Source organism: Crotalus tigris, unplaced genomic scaffold (assembly GCF_016545835.1).
Source record: "Crotalus tigris isolate CLP2741 ecotype Arizona unplaced genomic scaffold, ASM1654583v1 scf7180000017968.19369539983:2297261, whole genome shotgun sequence".
In the NCBI taxonomy this organism is placed as follows: domain Eukaryota; kingdom Metazoa; phylum Chordata; class Lepidosauria; order Squamata; family Viperidae; genus Crotalus; species Crotalus tigris.
Window position 1 is genome coordinate 1,646,030 of NW_024096750.1, and position 26,379 is coordinate 1,672,408.

The window sequence follows — 26,379 nt, forward strand, 5'->3', positions numbered from 1 at the left end:
CCAATTTGTTCAAAAGCACTTTCACCCAAAAATAATCTTTCAAAATAAATGTCCCCTTTCTTTGTTTTAAACTTTCTTACATCGACTCCTTATTAAGCTTTTTACCAAAAATATAAGTTCTTACAATATTTTTTTACTTCTTTATTTCTTTGTAATCTGGAAAGAATTCTCACTCACCAAATGGAATCTTATCTTGCTGCTTAGAAAGTCGCTCTTTAGCTTTAAATTAATTATATCCCAAAGTGGTTAAGAAATGAGACACTGTACAATTGGCTACAATTACGGCTGTAGTTGAAATCCGTCATGAGCCAACAACTAAAACCTCCGTTCCTGTAATCTACTCAAAAGGAGAAGCTGTCAGAATGTAAGCCCAAGATCTCATCCGGAAAAACTGTGTCCGCTGATCTCTATTGATCTGGTTGCACTAGTAGAAGCAATAGTGGAGGTTGTAAAAAAAAAACATTTTTTAAAAAAATAATTAAGGTAAAGGTACTGATTTAAGAATAGGTTTGGGATGCAGGTAAAGCTTTTTTATTGGAGGTTATTTTATATAACATAACAATGAACTTACTGTAAAAAGAAATGAAAACAGAAGCTATTTTGAATGAAATAGAAAAGTGGAACTAAAATCTCCAGAGAAGCTGTTTCTCAATAAATCAGACTTCTGTAATGGCAATTAACCATGTTAAAAGTAAGAACAATGGAAATAAAAATGAATTATATAAGGCAAAAAACTGAACTGATAAGCAAACCGTGGAAGTGGCTAACAAAATACAGAAAGAGAAAAGAAAAAGCTATTCACAATGACCAGAGGGAGATACTGTACTATGCAGCTGTACAAAAAAAAAAAAAAAATCCATTAATATTACTCAAATTTATATAAAAGAAGTGGCATCTCATTAGAGAAAAATAAATGAATATCCAAAGAAAACAATTTATCGAAGATTACAAAGGATCAGAGGCAAACACTGACGTTTCTGAAGCTATAAAAAGATTAAACTAGGAAAGGTCCTTGTACCAAATGGATTATAAATGTATAAAACATAATGAACTTTCCTTACAAGGATGAAAGATGCCAGAGAGTTGGAAAGAGCAACAAACCACTAATACCTAAAGAAGGGGAAAATGTGACTTTAACAAGAAATTATAGGTCAATATTATTATTGAATAATGACAGCAAGTTATTTGTAACTATTTTAGCTGATAGACTGAAAATAATTTTGCCAGGATTTATTCATGAGGATCAACGTGCGTGTTTACCTCAAGGGATAACCTTAGAAATGTGTTCAATAATTTAGAATATTCGGAGCAGATGCAGAAAAGGTTTTGACCATTTGAACTGGGCTTTCTTGTTCAGGGTTCTGGAAGATTTTGAACTTAAAATGAATAAGATTGTTTACACTTCACAGGAAGCACAAATTATTATTAATGGAGATATAACAAAAACTCTGTGAGAGACAAAGGATTAAACTATGGCAGAAGGATGTGTCTAAATTTGTCTGGAAGGAGGGAAAATATAGTGATACAAAGTGCAAAGGAATGAGGATGATTGAGTTTACCCAATTAACTTTACCCATTTTGAAGTTGTATTTTGCTGTTTGGTTTGGATGAACTTGTTTGGAGTGAAGAGGATACAACCTAAGCTTTGGGTGGCATGGATATTTGTGATACAACAAAGTCAAGATTAATGTGGATTTTTAAAATTATTATATGTGCCATATTGAGAATATGGAATAAACTTGGGTTGTGTTCAAAAACACCTCTGTGGTTCTCAGCCAAGAAGCATTTTATAGTTGAGAAATATAATAAGCAAAAAAAATATATGGCTTTATTATTGTGACATGTAGAATTCTGTGAAACGAAATACAAGATAAATTCAAGAGAACAATTGATGGCAGAGGGACATAGTAATCAGTGTGTCAGGGCCCACTTCAAAACCTCATCCTAAGAAAGCAGAACTTGTAACAGTTTCTTCCAAATGGAACTTTTATTAGGAGAAGCTGATAGCAGGCATGATAGGCAGGATCTGAGGGTTTCCCGCTCAGATCAATAGGTTAAAAGAGTCCCAAGCAAAGCCCACCCCAGTAGTTTACCTAGTCAGTTTGAATGGGCCAATCCTCAGATGTTAAGCCCGCTGTGGGGAAAGGAGCTGATCCCTTCTGAAACGGGAGATAAGCCAGATGGCCAGAGGCACATTCCTTTCTCACCCCAAGGTAACATCAAGGGAGAGACAGTTCAAAGAGCAAATATGATAGAAGCGATAGAAACAAAGAGACAGTCCACAGCGTCTTCCCCCCTCCCATTCAGGATTATGACAGAACCCAGAGTAATGAAAGAAATAGAAAAGAGTTCCCCATAAATAATATATAGGTTCTGACACAGTGGTTCTCTTATCTACAATTATTAGATTTAAAAATAGACCAAAGAATTTATGGTTTTGAACATTGTGTGGCTGAGTTTGAAATAGAGTTGTGTACAAATGGTGAACATGTGATTATTAAAATGTACATGCTTTTATTGAAATTTGAAGCAGAATTACCAGTGAAAGAATTTATGATAAAGAACTAAAAAATTTTGGCTATATGATATAGGATGGAACAATAGAAAAATATGTGGCTGAAAGGATTGAAATTTACATTATTTTTATACAGTATTTGCAGTATCTTTTTCATAGACAGCTCAAGGTGACAGACATACCAGTATTCCTTCCTCCACCTATTTTGCCTTGTTTTTGCACATGACAACTGCAGTGAGATTATTATATACAAAAATATGGAAAGATGGAGGAATGGCTGGCGAAAATGATGGAACTTGCTGAGATGGACAAATTGACTTCTTTGATCAGAGAAAGGTCTACTTTTTCCCCCCTGTTTCATGTAAAAAATCTATAAGGGGTTTCCAGTCAGCAATAAATGAACTTACGATTTATAATCTGATGATTAGATAGAAGTGATTGTAGAAAAAAGAGAGTCATGTTGTATCCGTAGAATAAGAGGCAAGCTTATAAGTCTACTTACAACTTTTGTAAAGAAGCATTTTAGCTTTTTTTCTTTTCTATTTTCTTTTACTTTAGCTTTCCAGTTGACTTCTTTCCTTTCTTTTTCGTACTTACATTAGTCATGAGAATAAATATACTACAAAGAAGTCAAACAACAGAGCAAGAAGGGATAGTCTATCACCATTTCCTGTTACTCTATCTCCTCAAAATAGCTGGCTGGGCCGTGGAAAGCAGGATTAAATGGACAATTGCTCTGACCCATCAGGAATCCTCTAAATATTTAGGCTGATCTGAAAACTCTTGGTTAAGATTCATCAGGAAAGATAAGGAGATTTGGCACTAAGGTGAATATTTTGCCTAAATTGAAAGCAAGGGTACATATACTACAATAAGCAGTTAGCTAAAGCTTGGCTGTACTTCCTTAAGCACTTCAGCAACACAAGGAAATAATAGAAAAACCTGTAGACTTCATTCTTCTGGTATTTGGAAAGCTAGACTCTCAGACACTCGTGACTGAAAATACTTCTCCATTTTCTGCACTGTGAGTTCTACAAGAATTTATTGAACTTATACCTGTAATTACTGTATGTCTACAAAAGTGAACACAACTATTAAGGTTCTCAGCAGGATGTTATTATCAGGCTGACATGACTTCCTGAATGATCTTGGCGCTCTTGGTTCTTTCTCCTAGCTAGAAAAACCAGTTGAGGAAAGGGAAACAATGTACTTGGATATTTTTTGTTCAGAAATAAAGAGTGTAGAAAAAACTTTGTAAACTAAGTTATGCAGCCTGTAGACTTGAAAATGAGAAAGATTTAGTGAGAATTTCCCTTTTTTTTCCCACTAGCAAAGCAACAGAAAACAGGGACAAAGAAAAGCAGTGATTATATATAACAGTCTTTCTCATTTTAAGATGCTTGTTGGAAATTCTGGGAGTTGTTGTTGTTGTTAGTTGCGAAGTCGTGTCCAACCTATCGCGACCACATGGACAACGTTCCTCCAGGCCTTCCTGTCCTCTTCGATCTTCTAGAGCAGTGGTTCTCAACCTGTGGGTCGGGACCCCATTTGGGGTCGAATGACCATTTCACGGGGGTCGCCAAACAATGTAGTCCGCCATTTTTTCCCCCTTTTCCTTAGCTGTGCTACTCCCTTTTATTCTATTGGCTTTTGAAAGCCAATAGAATAGACTCTCTTGAATAGAGTCTAATTCTATTGGCTTTCAAAGCCAATAGGAATTGTCCAGGCTGTCTCTGCCCTGCTGAGCCCGCCAAAAGTCCCATTCTGCAAACGGTGCTGTACCAGTTGAGTAGTCCTCAACTTACGACTGGTTGAGTAGTCCTCGACTTACGACCGGTTGGGGGTTGCGGCATTAAAAAGGTTGAGAACCACTGTTCTAGAGTCCATTTAAGCTCATGCCTACTGCTCCAGTGACTCCATCCAGACACCTCATTCTCTGTCGTCCCCTTCTTCTATTGCCCTCCATCTTTCCCAGCATCAGGCTCTTCTCCAGTGAGTCTGGGAGTAGACGTCCACAAATCTTTAAATGTTAAAAAGGTTGAGAATGCTGACATATAGCAAAGATTCTAAATAAAATCAGTAAAGTCTCTTACTTAGCTAAATTCAATGGGTTTTCTGAATCTTGGTTTAGGGGTTTATACTGAATTTAAAGGCAATGGTTTGGTTAGATGCTGTTAGACAAGCAGAGGTGCAGACAACACTTGTAGGAACTTGAGATCAGTAAAAATCATCATCTTAGATGGCTTTGGACAAATGGACAAAGAGGTCCCAAAAGGTTCATCTGATGGCACATGGTGAATTTGCCATAAGATGTTTGAAATTAAACAGGCCTGGTAACTACCTTTTTTTTTGTCTTCCTAACTCTTGGACAACTTTTGGGATGTGCGTTATAGATTTGGGTTGATACTTTTCAGGATTGTTTTTTCTAAAAAAAAAGAAACATGCATAGGAATACTGAATTATTTACAATTTTTTATTTTCATCTATATAAATTATTTCTGAAGTATCTTTCAAGAAATATTTATATGGATTATTCACCTACATTCAGTTGTGCATATAGGGGGCTTTTCATGGATTTGATTCAGTTTTTGGCTCTCATCACTTGCAAAAACTAGCCTTATTTGCTGAGGTTTGTGCTTAGCCCAGAACATTTTGGTTCATCAGCCTCTCTATCTCTTGCTGGATGCTTCTAGAGGAGACTACGTCCATAAGATTTCCTTGCTCTTTCCTCAAAGCATCGGGGGGGGGGGTATTGAAATTTTCTTCTCGGCTTTCGTTTGGCTTCTTTGCTTGTTTTTTTAATCGTGGAAAATCCATCATGGAAAGAATGAAGGAATTGCTCTTCAATGGCTTTTGATTGATAATACTGGAAATCGTGTTGGTTGGTTTGGGATGGTGTGTGGTATGAAGAGAGAGCAAGGCCCAGCAACTGGAGTAGGGCCTTCTCCCTTTGGTAAGGCTACAACTTAAACTGCTAGATCAGCTTTTCTCCCTGCCCTAACTTGTAAAGGATATGTGATTTAACTTTTCCATGGCTTCAGGTCCGATATCTACATCACTGTATTTCTGCTTACTATTTGGGACAAAGTTGGCTTGCATATTTTCCTTCTAATCTAATATAATTAACAATTTGTAGTATTCATTAGTATTAATTTAATATTACTTTGTTAATACTTGCTGGCAATAAGATGGCAACAGCAAAACACCAGAAAGCAAGGAGCGACCAAGTTTATTGCCCTCCTCCTTTTAAACTGAAAAAGCAGAAAACCTAAATAGTTGGTGTGAAAGTTAATGTGACTTGACTATGCTCCAAAGCTCCTGAAGTTTGGGTATAGGATCTCTGCTTTTCCATTTCTAATGCTTCCATATTTTATGTGCTGAAAAATAACTTCTTCTAATATGAGACTTGAAGTTATGTTTTTGCTTATAATAAAATAGTTGATTTACAAGTTCTTCAGACTTTCTGTAAATCCACCTTACAATCCCCCATGTTTGATTTCTACTCAGTGGACCTCTTAGGAGTAACCTTTTCTTTAAAGGAGAGATTTCTATTTCTCTGGAAATTTGATTTTAAGAGTATAGCTATGGGAGCACCCCACATAGTAATAGTAATAGTAATAGTAGTAAAGTTGGAAGGGACCTTGGAGGTCATCTAGTCCAACCCCCTGCTCGGGCAGGAAACCCTACGCTATTTCGGACAAATGGCTGTCCAGTCTCTTCTTAAAAACTTCCAGTGTTGGAGCATTTACTGCTTCTGGAGGCAAGCTGTTCCACTGATTAATTGTTCTCACTGTCAGGAATTTTCTCCTTAGTTCTAGGTTGCTTCTCTCCTTGATGAGTTTCCACCCGTTGCTTCTTGTCCTGCCTTCAGGTGCTTTGGAAAATAGCTTAATTCCCTCTTCTTTATGGCAGCCCCTGAGATATTGGAATACTGCTATCATGTCCCCCCTTGTCCTTCTCTTCATTAAACTAGACATACCCAATTCTGAGAGACACCTTTTTTAAATCCAAAATACTGCACCACAGAAAGACCAGAGAACAGGAGTGAACTACAAAAGAATTGTCTCAAATTTCCTGGGCTGTTTTCCCCAACCAGTCTCCTTACTCTAGTTCAGCCAATTCAAAAACAATTTCCCCAAAATACCCATTTCAGGGCTTAAAGGTCTCTTGTGTAGCTAGTTAACTAACTAGGCCAGGTGAGTCCACTGTTTTTTTTTTTTAATGAATCTGAGTTCTTGATTTAATTGGGAACCTTCCTCATTCAATATTACGGAAGGCTTCAGGGGAAAGTGAGCTATTTTAAATGCTTTTAATTTGCATTGTGTAATCACTGCCTGGAACATGAGAAACTAATCCAGACTAAATTATTCTAGTTCAGGTCCTTTACTAGGGGTGTGGTGCCAACCTCAAAGTCTACAATAAATACATACATCAGAGTTGGGCAATTGGCAGTCCTGAGTTCATGTGTCACTCAAGTTCATTTGCCTAAGATTGCAGAGTAAAAGAGAATCTGGAGGAAGATTTATTCTGCAACACCACAGATCTGAAGTGCAACTCTGCTTACTCAACCAACCATAAAATAACCGGGGAAAATCAAAATTTCTCCACCCCATACCCACTGTGGCTGAAAATGTTTTCAATTATCTTTCATTTAAAGAAATGCCATCTATCTGTTTCATTTTCTAGCTTGCTTTAAATTTGGATGTTAAGACCTTAGTCCAGGGGTCTTCAAACTTGGCCCTTTTATATTTGTGGACTTTAACTCCCAGAATTCCTCAGCCAGCATGGCTGGCTGAAGTTGAAGTCCATAAGTCATAAAAGGGCCAAGTTTGAAGACCCCTGCCTTAGGGCTACCTTGGTCAGTCCTAAATTCCCAGCATTCTCTAATAGGCATGTTAGTTGCAAAGAATGCTCTGATATCTGAGTGATAACAAGGCTGGAAAAGACAGCCTTAGGAATCACTCCACAAAGTGATAGCAATCAGATTAAAAAATGTTTGTGAAAATCCTCCTTCTAGATATTGAGAGAGTTCAGAGACAAAGAGACATTTAATGTTCCTAAAGGGAGTGACTGAGATTGGTTTTACACCAGCCACTGCATCCAAATAATTTAAAGACTTAGCATGTGGATTTATATAACATGCTGAATCTAATTAGGCTTTCTTGTGGCTGGGCATGTTGTGTGAACCTGGTCCATTAGGGAGGTTTATGGTTTAGCGTGTAGTTCCAATCCCAAAAGTAGATCTATTCCGTTAAGTAGTGTGAATACAGGAAAAGAATAAATAGGTTTAAGTTAGCAAAAAAAAAGGGGGGGGGAATATATTACACTCTTGTTAGAAAGCTTTGAACTTGATTTCTTTCAAATGGAGAAAGTTGGAAGAGGAATTCTCCCAGGCATTCACACACAGCATATGGATAGATGCCAGACAAGAAGCACCCGATATGAACAAAGCCTCCTTTATTATAAGGTTACATTAATGGGATCTTGTAAGACTGAAAGTATTTCTCTCTTTCTCGTCTCTGGAAAATTAGGTAGAGTCCCTTCCGAAAGGGTTCCCATGTTTTTCTTCCACCTGTGGACTCAGCTGCCTCTTATGGTCTTCCTCCAGATTCTCAAGGTCTTTCCCACACACCATTATAGTAGGTTCTGCCTGATGTCACTGAAATAATGTCACCCTCAAAACTTTCACGTGTATAGATGTAGCTGTTTGCAGAAGGAGTGTTTCCATCCCCCAACAAGCTCTGACCTCCTCTTTCAAGAGATGCACCATTCTGATGTAACCTCTGAGGCTGGATGTGATTGGCCCCGCTCCTCACACGTTTTCATATTAATACTACCATTTTTCTGTAGGAATTCTGTTCATATCAACTTCCCTTTTACTTACATAGACGCCCACTTTTCAATAACATCACAACACCCCACATTTTGGTTCAGGATCCCCTGTGTTTTCTTAATTTGAGTTTTGTCTTACGTGAATTTGGGCTGCTGATCTCAGCAAGTATTAAGGGTAGGGTGGAATAAAAAGCTTTTGGAATGTGAATAGGCCTCTCCTTTACCATACTAAGCATTCAGAGCAGCTTGGCAAACTAGTTAGGTGTGGATTAGATGATATAATAATTAAGTGGATTCATAGTTGGCTCAACAATTGCACTTCAAGAACTCTCCTCAGAGGTACCGTCTCAAACTGGGGAGAGAATTGCATTTGGCCAGCCCCACTTTGAATAATATCCCAAGTTCTGGACACCACATTTTAAGATCAACTTAGAATAGATACAGCGAACAGGAATGATTATGAATAGGGGACTAGAAACTAAATCCTATGTACAGGGGACAGAAGAAAATGGGAATGTTATTACTTAAGAAAAGAATTTGGGAGAGTTATTAGGTTATATGTTTACATACAGATACCTGAAGAGCAATAAAGTGGGTTCCCTTCTCTGGAAGTAGAATATGAACTAACATTTGTCTTCTGTGCCTTAAACCAGGGGTGTCGAACTGCTGGCTCGTGGGCTGAATGTGTTATGTGGAAGCCACACCCATCCCAGCTCTGGCAAGGGGAAAAAAGTTGCGATACATCGCGACACATCACGTGATGCGGCGAGTTTGACACCCTTGCCTTAAACCAACAAAAGTAGTAGTACACACTGCAGGGAAATGAGCAGAAAACCCACCCACATGCTGTAAGCTACTTCGTAGTATCCAATCATATGGAATTGGCCACATGGAAATATCAAGATCCCGATATTCTGATCCCGTGTGTGATCTAATTTCACAATGACCAGGGTCTGAGGCAACCTCTGCCTCACCGTAGTAGACGGAGAGTAGTGGATGGCTTCTAAATTGGCTAACCCTAAGTATAAAATTCATTAGGAGTATCTGACTGATTCCAATGATTCTCATAAGGACAATGAGAACAGAGTAGGAGTCAGGATACAATGACAGGGTGGGGGGAGGCCACCATTGTTCATAGGAAGGGCCTTGTTTTCCCAGGGGTTGCTGAGGGAAGTCACAGCAAAAAGTTGATGTTGTTTCAACACTACTAGGTTACTTGGAGAAGGGAGGGCTTGAAAAGACTCAGAAAATTTCCCTCAAAATTGATGAATATTGTCATTCCCAATCAAAACATTTTGGTCTGAGAATTTGCGTACACCTGCACACTCTTATTACGCTGTATTACAAACTAGCAAGCCCAAAGGGAATGTGCGGTTTGGAATGCTAGAAGAGGAAGTGGATATTTAGTTATTTGATTTTTATCTCATTTATTGATCGACTTAAAGTGGTGTACACACTGTTCCCTACTTCCACACAATCACCACCCTATCAGATGGTTTGGCCTGAGAGAAAGTGATTATCCCAAGGTCACCCCATTGGCTTCCATACCTAAGACAGGATTAGAGCTGGTTTCCCTGCATTTCAGATTTGTGGAAATTAGCCCAAAGGGAGAACCAGATCCTGAAAGCCATTTGGGTAAACATAACCAGCATATCAAGATTCAGAGAGGGCCTTGATCACCTGAATTAAGTAGAAAATGACAGACAGTAACATCCTGGTTCACCAAGGAAGAAGATGCACAGTACATACGTTACATAGTACAAGAAGGCTTTAGAATATATAAGAAGGAGCACAAGCAGGCAGAAGTTCCCAGTAAAGAAATGATGGCAGGGAAATTCAATGATGAAAAATGGTAATGTAAAATAAGATTTACAGTACTTCTTTGCCCTCAAAAAAGAAAGCTCGTCCAATCTAGATCTCCCAAATCTCTTATGCTTGGCTGGCCAACAGGAAGAGGATTTGGGTGTTGAGCTTTGAATGAACTGTAATAAAAGTAGAAAATCATTGTTTGTTCTCCTAGCTCAGGGGTAGGCAACCTTGGCTCTTTTATGACTCGTGGAATTCAACTCCTAGAATTCCTGAGCCAGCATGGCTCAGCTTGGAAACCTCTCCCTTTCCCCTTAGCATGGCTGGCCCAGGAATTCTGGGAGTTGAAGTCCACGAGTCATAAAAGAGCTAAGGTTGCCTACCCCTGTCCTAGCTCCTTTAAGTGCAATTCCTGCTGTGATAGAGTATGGCTCTGATCTGACATTGGATAAGATACTTAAGAAATTTTTCAAATGATTTTGAAAATAATGTAACTCTTAATTTGATTAAGCCTGTTTCAGACCCAGGGCTGTGTTGGGTACATGCCTTGCATCACAGAAAAGCTGTTTGAAGAAATTTAGGTTGTTCAAATGGAATTTAAGCAGATCTGAGAGCCGCAGAATTGTTAAGCTGAAGCCTGATCTTCACATACCTTCAGAATTGCCCCTGTGGGATGTTTGTTTCTAGAACAGTGGTTCTCAACCTTTTTAATGCCGCGACCCCCAACGGTCGTAAGTCGAGGACTACTCAACCAGTTGTAAGTCGAGGACTACTCAACTGGTGCAGCACTGTTTGCAGAATGGGACTTTTGGCAGGCTCAGCAGGGCAGAGACAGCCTGGACAATTCCTATTGGCTTTGGAAAGCCAATAGAATTAGACTCTATTCAAGAGAGTCTATTCTATTGGCTTTCAAAAGCCAATAGAATAAAAGGGAATAGCACAGCTAAGGAAAAGGGGGAAAAAATGGAGGACTGCATTGTTTGGTGACCCCCATGAAATGGTCGTTCGACCCCAAATGGGGTCCCGACCCACAGGTTGAGAACCACTGTTCTAGAATGAAAGAAGCTGAGGATAGTTGTGACACTTATTTAAGCCTTAAATATGACAAATTCAATTTAAGACTTCCAGGTTAGTGAACCCTGAAATGCAATTGCTCAATTTCATTTCCACAAATTGTGAGGTAGAAGCCGTTGGCAAACATGGTATCTTGGGTGTTGCTTAACTTGATTATAGCTTAAGGGCTCTCTTCATCTCAGAAAGAGCTTGCACACCTAGGTACCTTGCTGTCCGAGAACCATGAGGGATTCCTGTTGCTTTCAAGTTTGCTAACCCCCCTCCCCGTCCTTCAGCCTGCTCTTACTTTGCAACTGGAACAGTACAATGCTATAATGCTGTCCTTCATATGCTGCACTACATGGTGTGGTGAGGATAATGAGCAGTGATTCAAATTCAAATGTCACTAACTGCAGGAAAAGTCACCCTCAACCATCATAGAGGATAAGTGCTGAGGTATTGCTTATATGCTCCAGGAACATCATCCTAAAATCTCTAAAGCCCAGAAAAGAATGGCTGATTCCATAGCAGACTTGCTGGACTAATTGGAGCTAAGCAGATCCCTGACCCCGATGGCATCATCTCAAGCCACCTCCTCCATGCACCCTAAATTATCTGTGTTGAATGCCCTGGTGTAGCCTGGCAAACACCACTTCCACACCAGATCCTGTAAAGCGATGGTCAGGCTGCCTTACCAGTGGGCTGATAATGAAACCGAATTGAAGTCACGTAGGCATGCCATTGGCCAAGGATAAGTGGGTGCCTTCGGCTGGGATAAAAAGTTAGTGTGGATGAACTCTTGAGTGTGTAGCAATGTTGCTGTTGTTTTCCTAGCTAGAATAGCAGCATTTTACCAATGAGGATGCAATGAGGATTCTTTGCTTCACATTTCTCTGTATTCAATCAGACACCAATTAATCAGGACAGATATTATCCCACATTATATGGATTAGCAGTTATAGAGGAACTATAAACAGAGATTAAGATAAAATCAATTGTCAGAGATTTAGGGAAACGACCATGCATTTTGTTTTCTTGCAGCAATAGGAGAGTAACCATCACGGTCTGCTTCTAGAACACTTTGTTCAACTTCTCTCTCGAGCCTTTAGCTGTGGTCTTTTTTGATGGTCTTCCATCCAAACACTAAACAAGGCCAATCCTGCTTAGCTTCCAACCTAGACATTGTGATCTAATGACTTTTAGCTTTATGTTATGGCAGCGGCTCCCAACCTTTTTCTATACCCCGCCCCTAGAACGCTTCTGATATATTCTCGTACCCCTTACAAAAGTTCAAAATAACGGCAACGAATTATGCATATACACTATAATTTTGAAAACCCAAGTTTTCACACCCCCTGGAATATCATCTCGCACTCCCGGTTGGGAACCCCTGTGTATGGAGTCAGGAGCTGCTTTGAAATTGCATAGAATTGATTTAACAGGACTGGTCCCACCTTGCCCTTGTCGTACTCTTCAGTGCAGTTTCATATAATTTAAGAGCCTCCAAAAGAGGTACCTGGCATAAAGCTTGCTATTCATAAGAGTCAGGATGGCCTGTAACTAGGAAGATGAGAGCAACAATTAGGATGACCCTGGTTTGACCCAATCTGGTTTCTGAGATATCTGATCAATAAAAGTTTTTAAAATGCCATGATCATGGGCGTGGCAGGATTTCGTTAGTTAACCGTAGTCTGAAATAACCACCCACAGATTTTCCAAATGTAAGTTGGGTTAACTAAAGCTTCCTTTGGAGAGTGGGTGGCACACACCGGAAGAGAGGCAGAAGCTCAGACAGTGGAGAGATTTTGGACAGGGCACAAAGCTGTTCATAAGGTGACCCACTTTTTTACAATGAGGAGGACACAAATTGAAGAAAAAAAAATATCATAAATCAAACATTTTATTCATTGCAACAATACAGAATACACTAGAATATGATAAATGCATGATAAATGCATTTGTAACAATAACATTTTATATTGCAATTCTGCTTACATGCCTATTCATTATTATTTAAATGAGTACAAAAGAAGGATTGTCCTCCCTAAAGGAGGACAACTGGTCACCTGGCTATTGAAAGATCAATTAATAGCACCACAAAAATTAAATTTGCAGAGTCCCTTCTTAACATTTCAAGTAAAGCTGCTAAAGGCAAACAGGAACGGTCCTGCCACCTCTGCCTATCCCTGGGGCAGGGCACTAGGGCGGTCCAACCATTTCCCAGGCCAAGCAAGCTTTGAATCAAAGCCTCAAAGTTTGGCCCAACATCAAACTCCTGAGCAAGCTGTAGCTTGTGGAAGAGACCTCCAAGCTCTGTTGTTTTGTAAGCAGCCGCCATTCATTCTTTACTGGCTCTATAGATTTGGAGACAACGCCCGTTGTTGTTTCTATGGCATGTGTCCGGTATATACATGCATTTTCTCTCATAGGCACACATATGCAGACACGGATTGATAGGCGCAGTTAATTCAGCTGTCATTCTGCTATTATTACCTTTCCCTTTATGACTCTTAAACCCCTCCCCCCGCCCCATCCCCCGAGCGGTGAGTAACTCGCCAGTGAGAATGGATCAGAGAGCTCGTCACCCATTGGTGGAGCCGGAGTCAGACAAGAAAGGCAGCCTGCCGATTGGCTGCGCTGCGGTCAGAAGTTGCAGGCTGTTATGAATGCGAGCAGTCAGCTCTGACCGGCAGTAACCTCCTGAGAGGGTGGAGGGGCAGCCCTGCCCACTTAATTTATGGCGTTTTGATTGGTTAGAAAGGCTGCTGCGGTTGCCATGGGAGGCCGGGGGTGCTTCTCGAGGTTGCGCTTCATGCTCGAACACGTTGAGCTCGCCTGACAAATGGTGTACAGTTAGCCAGAGCGAAGGAAAATTCCTTTGTTTGGGTTCAGATGCGGGTTTTTTTTTTTTTTTTTTAAAAAAAAAACTGGTTTCAGAGCTTGCCACTGAAACGAATGCCAAGCTGAGCCTGTCTGGCAGATCGCTTTAAACGAGGGGTCTTCAAACTTGGCCCTTTTATGACTTGTGGACTTCAACTCCCAGAATTCCTCAGCCAGGAACGCTGGGAATTTAGCAAAGCTGGCTGAGGAATTCTGGGAGTTGAAGTCCACAAGTCATAAAAGGGCCTAGTTGCTGGCTGAGGCATTCTGGGAGTTGAAGTCCACAAGTCATAAAAGGGCCAAGTTTGAAGATCCCTGCTTTAAACCCTGCAGAGACCCCTCCACCCCTGTGAAAAATGGCCTCCCTTCGCAACTCCCCGTGTTAAGATGATTTCCTTGCTTAGGAATTCACCTGCCTCTTGGAGATTTTAAAGATTTTAAAGAAAACAGGGTTACAAGTGGCCATGGGTGCAATGTTGAAAGACCATGGCTGGGACAGATTGTCAGGGAGAAAACCTGTCTGCATGGTTGCTAGGAGTCAAAAATAACTTGATGACACACAATCGATCCATCAAAAGTGGATGTGCCGATCTGTGCGGATCCTTCTGAATGAGGGCAGACCGAGAGCTCTTGCAATGGCTGAACAGTCCCTGGATTCAGATTTTATTTCCCTTAGCGATATGGTGCCCCAAGCACAGATTTAATAAAGTAAAAAGAAAATTCAGAACAATGGCTAAGAAGAGGGGGGATGGGGTGTGTGTGTGGAAGAGGGCAGGAAAGAAGATCTCATGGTCAACCACACCATGGACTTCATCCATATTTAGCTACATCTTTACTTTTGAAAGCTTCCACGCAGGGGTGACAGCTGAAATGACGCCTTCTTAGGAATTATGAAATAATATCTGTGCTTAGTTCAGGATTCTGTTAGTTGTAAAATTCCTGTACCGTTTTATCACTTGACTGAATACTCAAAAACATCCTCTTTTGCTGTTGAATAAACACAGGATATTTTGACAGCTGCAGCTTTCTGTAGAAACTTTAATAGCTGATTACAGGTATGATGTCTGCAAGGGATTCCTTTTTATCTTTTCCAGCCCACCAGAAAATTGGAAAGGGATTAACTGAAGGAGTCCAGTCTATGTTTGTCAGCAAGGTAATTTTACCACACTAAACAAAATGGGAGCAAAATTGTTGCACCTAAAGAAGATGACCAAAGACAGACTGGGTTTTTAAAAAGACTGGATGTGTCTGGAGGTTATGCAGAAAGGCACTTCAGAATAAATCCCACTAAATCCCTGGGAGATGTGGATGGGAAGTAACCTCCAATGCTGCCAACTGCTTAATTCCAAGGCCATATTATTTCCTGGTCATGTGACCCACAGCTGAGCTACTTTCAAGAGGATGAAAATTCCAGAAGTTGTTCTCTCCTGGCTTCCCTGCCTTGTTTCTTATCTTCAAGACACTTTCCCCCCCCCCCCCCCGGGATGATACCTCTCTATCTCATCTCTGTCATCTCCATTTCTATCTTGTTTTCTCTATCATATCTCAATCTGTCTCTATCAAATTTATATAGTTTCCAATATCACGAATATGACTTTGGGTAACCTACAATAAAACGAACAAAACAACTTTAAAATAACTATTAATACAATTCATAATAAATAAAACTGGGGGGCAGAATGGATCAACATCCCTCATGGAGGGTCTCTATTTGCATGGGATTTTTTCAAGCCTGCTGAAGAAGTCACATCTTTTTAAATAATTTTTTGAATTAAATTTCATTATCAAATTAAAATGCAGAAAAAAATTAGAGAACTAAGCGTGACAAAGAAAAAAGTTCAGAGAGAGAGATAGATAGATAGATAGATACAGAGATAGATAGATAGATAGATAGATAGATAGATACAGAGAGAGAGAGAGAGATAGATAGATAGATAGATAGATAGATAGATACAGAGAGAGAGATAACTCCTGACATTTTCAATGCAGTAAAATGCAGAAAAGTAACTTTTGCTTTACATTTCACAACGTTTCAAGCCATTTATATAATAACAACATCATTCCAATCGTCAAAACCTAAAATCAAAACTTCATTTTTCTGAACAATGCCCAGAAATGATGTCAAAATAGTAAAAACAATGCCAGCTCCAAATGCATTTTCTTCCTGGCCCTGAATGGGAGGAAAGAACTGACGTGAGACTTACTACTCCTCTGCCATCCTTAGGTGCCAGTGAATTGCACGGGGTTGTAAGTTGGTTTCCCCTGCTCCTCTCGCCTTAACCCCCCCCTCCCTCCCACCCCCACTTGCAGAGCAGCACCACGGTTGTGCACTGTCAAAGTAGATCTGCATTTCTGCAGCAGAAGATTGAGGAATGGTTGGATCTGTGGTTCTAGGCTTGCCTGGAGAAATTACAGTTAAATTGTTTCAAACAGGCCAAGGCATTTTGTTGTCCGACCTACCGCTTCCACTTTCTTTCATGCCTTATATAAAACAAGGGCGCTCCTATAGGGTTTGCAGACAATTGTATTGGCAAGAGCTGCCCCCTGGTGGTTCAAGCTATTATTGTAATTAGCGTGCCAAAATCTGACTTGATACCCGTCTTTGGAACAAGCTACGGATATTTAGAATAGAATAGAATAGAATAGAATAGAATAGAATAGAATAGAATAGAATAGATTTTTTGGGGGTGGTATTTTTGAGCTCCATATGATGAAGGGATATGGATCTTTTAGACTGTAGGAGAAGACTCCTATTTGTCTATGGTGGCAAAAAAAAAAAATCAGGAGTGTCAGGTCTAGAAGGTAGTAGCAGATTATTTCTTTGTAGCAGATCAGGTATCTGTAGATCACGACCAACCAAGTAGATGTGGTTCAGACTTTAGGTTAAGGTGACCGATGATATAATTCCCAGATCACAAGGCATTCCTCTTATTTCTAAGAAAAATGGATAACACTGGAATCAAATTAAACAGATAATAGTAAGTAGAAGGTGGAAGTACAATGCAACGAGCCCAGGACTCTTTCAATGAAGACTGTAACATTATTAATGCCAAAGATGCAGATGAAATGTAGGGAATTAAAGAGAGTAAGTGCACCAGAGTTCTCAGGGAGTTGGACTGCTTTTAAATAAATCATGTAAGTAAATCATGGAGAATATAAAACCAGAATTGCTCACAGATATATGGACTTCAGTTATTGTTTTGGTCTCTGGAAAAATCCATGATTCAGACATTAAAACTTTTCAAAGATAGCTAATGCATTTGATCCAGACCAGGGGTAGGCAACCTTGGCTCTTCTATGACTCGTGGACTTCAACTCCCAGAATTCCTGAGCCAGCCATGCTGAGGGGAAAGGGAGAGGTTTCCAAGCTGAGCCATGCTGGCTCAGGAATTCTGGGAGTTGAAGTCTACGAGTCATAAAAGAGCCGAGGTTGCCTGCCCCTGATCCAGACAAAGAATAACCAATGCTTTTTTGACAAATTGTCTGTTTTCAAAAATTTTTAAAATTATCCGTTAACAGATTATTAAGGATAACTATCCCATTTTTGGCTCTTACTTAAATTTGTGGCTTAGTAAGTGTCTGGGGGTCAATAGGTGGTCAATAAATTATGGAAGGTCAGTTGGGGGTCAATGAATCTTTTGGGGTGTCTGTAGAGCTCCAGGCAGTTCCTCCCTGCAGATGAGTTACTTAGTGGTGAGATACTGTTACTCAGGGTTGTATGGTCAGCCTCCAGTGAGAGCAGCTTGACTTCTCTCTAGCAGTGTAGTGTTACTGGCCTTGTTTAGTTATAATTGCAGTTGTTCATAATACTATTAGTTAAAGTAATACTTATTACATGATTTTATACAATAAATATTTAGGGCAGGGGTAGGCAACCTTGGCTCTTTTATGACTCGTGGACTTCAACTCCCAGAATTCCTGAGCCAGCATGGCTCAGCTTGGAAACTCTCCCTTTCCCCTCAGCATGGCTGGCTCAGGAATTCTGGGAGTTGAAGTCCACGAGTCATAAAAGAGCCAAGGTTGCCTACCCCTGATTTAGGGGGTCAATGAACAATCTGAAAATCCATGAAGGGGCTGATGAGCTGAATAGTTGAAGAGTTTGGCTACCCCTAGTCTATGAATTAATGCATTCTGTTTAAACAGAACCTGGTTGTCAAGAACGCTGTCATAGTAGTTCTTGCACTGGACTCAGAATTGGAGTATATGCTCTCCAAGGTGCCTTCCAACCTTATTATGATTCACCTCAGGCTGCAATTTTTCATATGTCAGATGGGTTTAACCACCAGCTCCCATCCTGGCTTCAGTAAATCAAAAGGCTTTCAAATTACATGTTTTAATCAGCTAGAGCAGGGGTAGGTAACCTTTTATGACTCGTGGACTTCAACTCCCAGAATTCCTGAGCCAGCATGGCTCAGCTTGGAAACTTCTCCCTTTCCCCTCAGCGTGGCTGGCTCAGGAATTCTGGGAGTTGAAGTCCACGAGTCATAAAAGAGCCAAGGTTGCCGACCCCTGTGCTAGAGCAACTGATTACTATGCAACTGTGGCCTCTTTCTGTTCTTTGTATCTTAGTGGTGAGTGGCGTTTGATCAGCATGTCAGTCTATTGTCCATAATATTATATTGTATGTAGCTCTAATATAGGCTCTACTGCAGACAAACGGTCCTAGTTATGAGACCCTTGTGACTAGCCACTTCTTTGATGGTAAAACACTGAAACCACAAGGTTGATGTATATCTTACTTACTTGGTTCATTCTTCAAATTTGCTGCAGTGGGAGAGCCTGACCTTGGCTTGATCCATTCTCTGGATCATGTTTCAATCCTGCTGACACTAATGGGCCAATATTGTGTTGTTTTATGCTGGTGTAACAGCTTTCTGGATTAAGTGCACTGAGAAATACAGATTGTTGTAAAATACTTCAGCTTGGCACATTTCTGATAGATCATTCCTCTGAGTAGACAGGCAGGATGCTCATGAACAAAGTACACAAGTATCAGCTGCTTTTCCTTTTTTTTTCAGCATGATGCAACTTGAAATAGATTTTTGAAATAGATTTTTGTTTCTTGCAGGTGGAATGGGATTCTTTTAGCTGGTATAGAACAGATATGTCAAACACAAGGCCCGGGGGCCAGATGCAGCCCGTGAGGTGGTTTCATGTGGCCCTTGAAGCCATCCTGGAAACTGTGAGGGAACAGCCCCTGCTGCCTTGGCCCTGGCCCAGGCTGGCCGGGAGCCAATGTACAATTTTGTGGTGGCCATCTATGCTGAAACGCATTCAGTCTTAGGTCCACAAGGCCGTCTAGAAACAGCAAGGAACTAGCCCCTGCCGCGTCGGCCCCGCCCCCTGGGTGCATGCTAGGGAGGTGTCACCCTTTGTGAGGAATGAAGAAATGGACCATGCCTTGGCGCTTGCCCCGGTCCCACCCCCTTCTGCCAGAGACCCTCAGATCTGTCCCACTCCTGCCCAGGCCCCCACAGGCCTCCTTGACGTGAACGATGTAGAGCTGGCCATGTCCATCCAGTAGGCCACACCTACTCTATCCATGCCCACCCAGTAGGCCACACTCACCCTGGCCACACCCACCCGGCCCCCTGAGGGCAACCGCAATGCTGATGCAGCCCTCAATGAAATTGAGTTTGACACCCCTGGTATAGAGTGTTGCACTTTCATCGTCTGTGTCTTGTCCTGAGAGGTCTGGATCTCTTAGTCTCTACCTCCAAGGATAATGGCAGAGGCAATCCTGTAGTATTGTCACACCTTGCACATCTTTCTCCATGTTCCTGAACTCACACAGTGCTTTAGGTGGTTTGGATTGCAATATTATCCTGGCGCACACATATTTGCCTTCATTCGGTTTCTCAAATGCACATGAAACTCATCCGTGCATTCATGGCTGGTGGAATTTATATATTTCTAATCAATACCCAGATTTCAATTCTATTCAAAAGGAACCTAGAATATATTTTTGCTACAAGGTCGATAAGACTACTGGGCCTATAATTACTAGGGTCAATACCTTTTCTTTAGGAAAAAACATTTAGCCAGTGCTCCTTTGTTGTTGTTAGTTGTGAAGTCGTGTCCGACCCATTGCGACCCCATGGACAACGTTCCTCCAGGCCTTTCTGTCCTCTACCATCTTCTGGAGTCCATTTAAGCTCACGCCTACTGCTTCAGTGACGCCATCCAGCCACCTCATTCTCTGTCGTCCCTTCTTCTATTGCCCTCCATCTTTCCCAGCATTAGGTTCTTTTCCAGTGAGTCCTTCCTTCTCATTAGGTGGCCAAAGTATTTGAGTTTCAACTTCAGGATCTAGCCTTCTAAAGAGCAGTCGGGGTTGATCTCCTCTAGGACTGACCAGTTTGAACGCCTTGCAGTCCAAGGGACTCGCAGGAGTCTTCTCCCGCACCATAGTTCAAAGGCCTCAATTCTTTTGCGCTCAGCCTTTCTTATGGTCCAACTTTCACAGCCATACATTGCAACTGGGAAAACCATGGCCTTGACTCTCCATCTCCAGTGCTCCTTGGTCTGTTGTTAATCATTTTCATCTCTCTGTATTCTGTAACAATGAATAGTGTTTCTAGCCTCCGGTCTCACTTGTTCCAGTGAGACACTAATGCTGTCTGGCTCATGAAGATCAGAATGGAGGAAGCAAGAAAAGCAGCGACGATGTTTGTCTGGTACTGGCTGTATTTGCTTCAGATGATACCAGAATAAACAATTCTGTCCTCTGGATATCTGGTTAGGACCATTGGGGGTGGGGTGTCTTCATTGCTATTGAGATATTTCTTCAAGGATGACAGTCAGTGTATCTCTTAGTGGGAAGGATGGTAAGATGTTACCAAGAGATTTACACATCACAAAAGAAAAGATGTTGAGGAGGAGGAGGAGGAGGAGGAGGAGGAGGAGAAGGAGAAGGAGAAGGAGAAGGAGGAAGAAGAAGAAGATGACCCTAACTTTTCTTTTGGATATGTTGAAAGAAGTGAGGTTTGATCAGCATGTCATAGGATCATAGAGTTAGAAGAGACCTGGATATCTTCTAGTAGTTCAACCCTCTGCCCCAGGCAGGAGTCCTCATACCATGCATCCATCCATTATATTATATTCCATGTGGCTCTGATATCCATGATCTTGATCCTACCCAGGAATGGCCTTTGTTATGAGAGATCAGAGAAACTTCTTCAGAGGTGAAAACACTGAATCTTTACTATGATCATTCATCCAGTTGGCTGCAATGGGAGCCTGATGTTGGCTCGTGCCATCCTGTAGACCAGGGGTCATGAAACATGGCCCTTTTATGACTTGTGGACTTCAACTCCCAGAATTCCTCAGCCAGTGTTGCTGGCTGAGGAATTCTGGGAGTTGAAGTCCACAAGTCTTAAAAGGGCCAAGTTTGAAGACCCCTGCTGTAGATCAAGCTTCAATCTGGTTGATATTAATAGATCAGGATTGCATGGTTTTATGCTGATGGAATAGCTTTGTGGATTAAGGTGCACTGTCATCCAGAGAAGAGAGTCTTTAACAGGTAGTCCTCCACTTTCAACCACAATTAGGATCAGAACTTTTATTATTAAGCAAGGTTGGTGTTAAATGAGTTCCATCTCATTTTTTACCCCCTCTGGTTATTAAGAGAATCTCAGAACTTTAAGCAAATCAGCTTTCTCCATTGACTTTGCTGATTGGAAGCCAGCTAGGAAGACCACAAGTGGCAACCACAGAAATCCGGGACACCACAACCATCATAATACTTGCTGTCTATCAAGCACTCAAGTTTGGTCATGTGATCACGGGTTATATGCTGCGAAAATCCGAAGTGCAAAGACCAGCGGTTTTTTTCAGCAGTGCTGTAACTTTTAACATATTAATAAATGAAAACTCATAAGTTAAGATGCACTCTTTGGAAGCAAGTAAATTGAGTGCCAGCTAACATGCTAATTTTCCAGCCTTGGGAGTCTCAAAATGAAGGAAGTGGATCCAGAGATTAGAAACATTATTTCTTGCTGTGGATATAGAGTACAATGTGAAAGCAAGATACCATCCTGTACTACACAAAGGAACAAGTACACAACATGACATTTCTACAACAGACAAGGGTGATCACCACCCGGCCGAGGAGCACAATGGAGTATCTTTCAGCAAAGGAAACATTCTTTACATATTGATTTGAAATATGTAATTTCTACAAGGACGAGTCTAGCAAGGGCAAGGAGAATACGTGGGTGAATGAATGTTCAGTGCTTTTGAGAAAACCCAAAACTCTGTGTGAATTCAGAAACACTGAGGAAAAACTGAATGTCAACATGCCACAAGCTACCTCTGCCCTTATTATTGGACTTAAATTCTGAGAAACACGGACCCAAGTGGGGAGGAGAGAGGCTTGGGACAAAGCGTGCCAAGAAATTCTGGGAGTTGTAGATCAAGCTTCAGTCTGGTTGATATTAATAGATCAGTATTGCGTGGTTTTATGCTGATGAAATAGCTTTGTGGATTAAAGTGCAGTGTCATCTATTTTGTTGCAAAATAGTTCAGCTTGCCACATTTCTGACAAATCATTCTTATATCTGGGCAGGTCTGCCCCTGAAAGAATAGTCTTCTACAGCAGGGGTCTTCAAACTCAGCCCTTTTATGACTCATGGACTTCAACTCCCAGAATTCCTCAGCCAGGCATCCTTTGGAATGTATGTCCAATAATAAGGGCAGAGGTAGCTTGTGGCATATTGACATTCAGTTTTTCCTCAAGTGTTTCTGAATTCACACAGAGTTTTGGGTTTTCTCAAAAGCACTGAACATTCACCCACGTATTCTCCTTGTCCTTGCTAGGCTTGTCCTTGTAGAAATTAGATATTTCAAATCAATATGTAAAGAATGTTTCCTTTGCTGAAAGATACTCCATTGTGCTCCTCGGCCTGGTGGTGATCTCCCTTGTCTGTTGTAGAAATGTCATGTTGTATACTTGTTCCTTTGTGTAGTACAGGATGGTATCTTGCTTTCACATTGTACTCTATATCCACAGCAAGAAATAATTTTTCTAATCTCTGGATCCACTTCTTTCATTTTGAGACTCCCAAGACTGGAAAATTAGCATGTTAGCTGGCACTCAATTTACTTGCTTCCAAAGAGTGCATTTTAACTTCTTTTATTTATTAATATGTTAAAAGTTACAGTACTGCTGAAAAAAACGCTGGTCTTTGCACTTAGGACCTTCGCAGCATGCCCATGACCACATGACCAAAACCTGGGTGCTTGACAGACAGCCTGTATTATGATGGTTGTGGTGTCCCAGGATTCTGTGGTTGCCACTTGTGATCTTCCTAGCTGGCTACCAACCAGCAAAGTCAATGGAGAAAGCTGATTTGCTTAAAGTTCTGAGATTCTCTTAATAACCAGAGGGAAAAAAAATGAGGTGCAACTCATTTAACAACAATCTTGCTTAATAATGAAAGTTCTGATCCTAATTGTGGTTGAAAATGGAAGACTATCTGTTAAAGACTCTCTTCTCTAGATGTTTTGGTCAGCAATTGAAGGGATAGAAGAGGTACTCATCAAATTTGCAGGTGACACTAAGCTGGGGAGAATAACTAATACTTTTTAGAAGATAGACTCAAGATTCAGAAGGATCTTGACTAACTTGAAAAGTAAGCCCTGTCCAACAAAATGCAATTCAGTAGTTAGAAAAAGAAGGTCCTATATATAGGCAAGAAAAAACAAATGCACAGATAGATGGAACCTGGCTCAGCAGTAGCAACTGTGAGAGGGATCTAGCTATCCTAGTGGACCACTACTTAAGTAGTGATCAGCAGCCTGCTCAATTGCCAAAAGAGCCAGTGCAATCCTAGGTTGCATTAACAGAGGGACAGCATCAAGGTCACAAGAAATGATAATGCCACTTTATACTGCATTAATGAGGCCACACTTGGAATACTGCCTGTAATTCTGGTCATCTTGATACAAAAAAAGATGTTAAGACCCTGGAAAGCGTGCTGAGAAGAACAACAAAGACGATAAAGGGTTTGGAGGCTAAACCATACGAAGAATGGTTAAAGAAACTAGGTACCGTATATTCCGGCGTATAAGGCGACCTGCCGTATAAGACGACCCCCGACTTCGGTGTCGAGTCGCATGCCTAGAAAGTCATCTTATACGCCGGAAACTACCGTTATTTCCGGCGTATAAGACAACTCAGCATATAAGATGACCCCCGACTTCGGCGCCGATTTTAACGCTTGCAAAAGTCGTCTTATACACCGGAAAGTATGGTATGTCTAGTCTAACAAAGAGAAGAACTAGTAGAGGTGACATGATAGCAGTTTTCTAGCACTTGAAGGGCTGTCACAGAGAAGAAGGGATCAAACTATTCTCCAAAGCACCTGAGGGCAGGACAAGAAGTAAGCCATGTAAGATTATTAAAGAATAGAACTAAGGAGAAATTTCTTCATTGTGGGAACAATTAACTGGTGGAACAGCTTGCCTCCAGAAGTTGTGGGTGCTCCATCACTGGAAGATCTTCAAGAAGAGATTGGCCTGAAATTGTAAAGGGTCTCCTGCTTGGGTTAGACTTGAAGACCTCCAATATCCCTTTCAACTCTGTTATTGTGTAGTCTGTATATTTCATATCTGGAATCAAGAATGTCCGTGCACACAGTTATACTTCAGAGTGTCTGGGAGACTGTGTAGTGTGATTGCAGTGCCAGCAATTAGACACCCACACATATACCAATAGTTTTTCTCTTTTTCTTTATCAAGGACTGATTATCTGCTTGACTCCAACCTGAGGGTGGATTTGTCAACTCGTTTGTTTTATAAGCTCTGTTCTGTTCCTCACCACGAAGGCACTACACCAGTGATGGCGAAGCTTTTAGAGACCGAGTGCCCAAAAACTGGCCCCGCCCCCACTCCACCCCTGCTCCGCCCCTACCCCGCCTGCCCGCAGGGCCACTCACCGCTTCCAGGGCCTGCTGCAGATCACCCAGCAGTGCCATGATGGCCACGCCCTCTGCCCGCGCCCCGCAGCATTAACTGTGCACGATGGGGTGTGAGGGCAGAGTCTTGTCTACTCTGTCTGGCTGCCATGTCCTTGGCTGCACTACTCCGTGTGGGCCATGCTCGGGGGTGACTCTCCTCCAGAGGGGCTGATGATGATTAGGGGGTCACAGGGGGAGGGAAGGTGGGGCAACGGCACGTGTGCCCACAGAGAGGGCTCCGAGTGCTGCCTCTGGCACTCGTGCCATAGGTTCGCCATCACTGCACTACACAATCAAGTACTTTCATATTAAACTCTTACTTCTTTTACATGTGTGACACCATTGAATACCCTTTCCAACACTCTTGAGCTCCTGAACTATTTTGGAGGAAAAAGTCTGGGGAGGATTTTGAATTGGAGGCAAGGTGAACCAAAAACATCTCATCTGAGTAAAATGAAAGGACATCCTGAATCACTGCATTCCACTCTGGGATGATACTTTGGACCAAAAGAGAAAGTATGTTCTGTTCCTCACGGTGGGACCTCTCGATCCATTTAGCCCTGGAAGAAAGGCACCAGTAGGCAACTCTCAAGCACAGCGGATCAGTTTCTGCCTTGGGACAAGGTCTACCTGTTCTGATTTGGTGCACCAAGTCTCCCTGGCAGGGCTGATCTTTGCACAGGAAGTTCTAAACCAGTAGTTCTCAACCTGTGGGTTGGGACCCCATTTGGGGTTGAACGACCATTTCACAGGGGTCGCCAAACAACACAGTCTGCCATTTTTTTCCCCTTTTCCTTAGCTGTGCTACTCCCTTTTATTCTATTGGCTTTTGAAAGCCAATAGAATAGACTCTCTCGAATAGAGTCTAATTCTATTGGCTTTCAAAAGCCAATAGGAATTGTCCAGGCTGTCTCTGCCCTGCTGAGCCCGCCAAAAGTCCCATTCTGCAAACGGTGCTGCACCAGTTGAGTAGTCCTCGACTTACGACTGGTTGAGTAGTCCTCGACTTATGACCGGTTGGGGGGTCACGGCATTAAAAAGGTTGAGAACCACTGTTCTAAAACAACTCAGAAACAATCTCGAAGGTGGTTAAAAATCAAACAACTCTTTGGAAGAAGAAATGGTAAATTGCTGAATAAAAACACAAAGGTCACATCGACGCATATATTGAAGAGTTCAAAGCTTCCTTTAGTTAGGCAGGAAAATCACCAACGAGGAGTCAGGCTGTACTCCCAAGCCTGCTAAGTAACCTTCCCCAAAATCAGACTATTTTTACCCCTCTAAATCAGATTTCCCCAACCTTTCTAGCTTTGCGGACTGATGGGGGAGGTGAGG

At 41.5% G+C, this 26,379-nt stretch overlaps 1 protein-coding gene across 1 annotated transcript in view; it reads left to right on the forward strand.

Moving 5' to 3' along the window:
* The first annotated feature begins 111 nt into the window (after positions 1 to 111).
* WNT8B (Wnt family member 8B) overlaps positions 112 to 26,379 on the forward strand; it is a 58,746-nt gene continuing 32,478 nt past the window's right edge. Inside the window, exon 1 of the mRNA XM_039345634.1 lies at positions 112 to 3,539. The gene's annotated coding sequence lies outside the window, so the exon portion shown is untranslated. The remainder of the gene's footprint in view (positions 3,540 to 26,379) is intronic.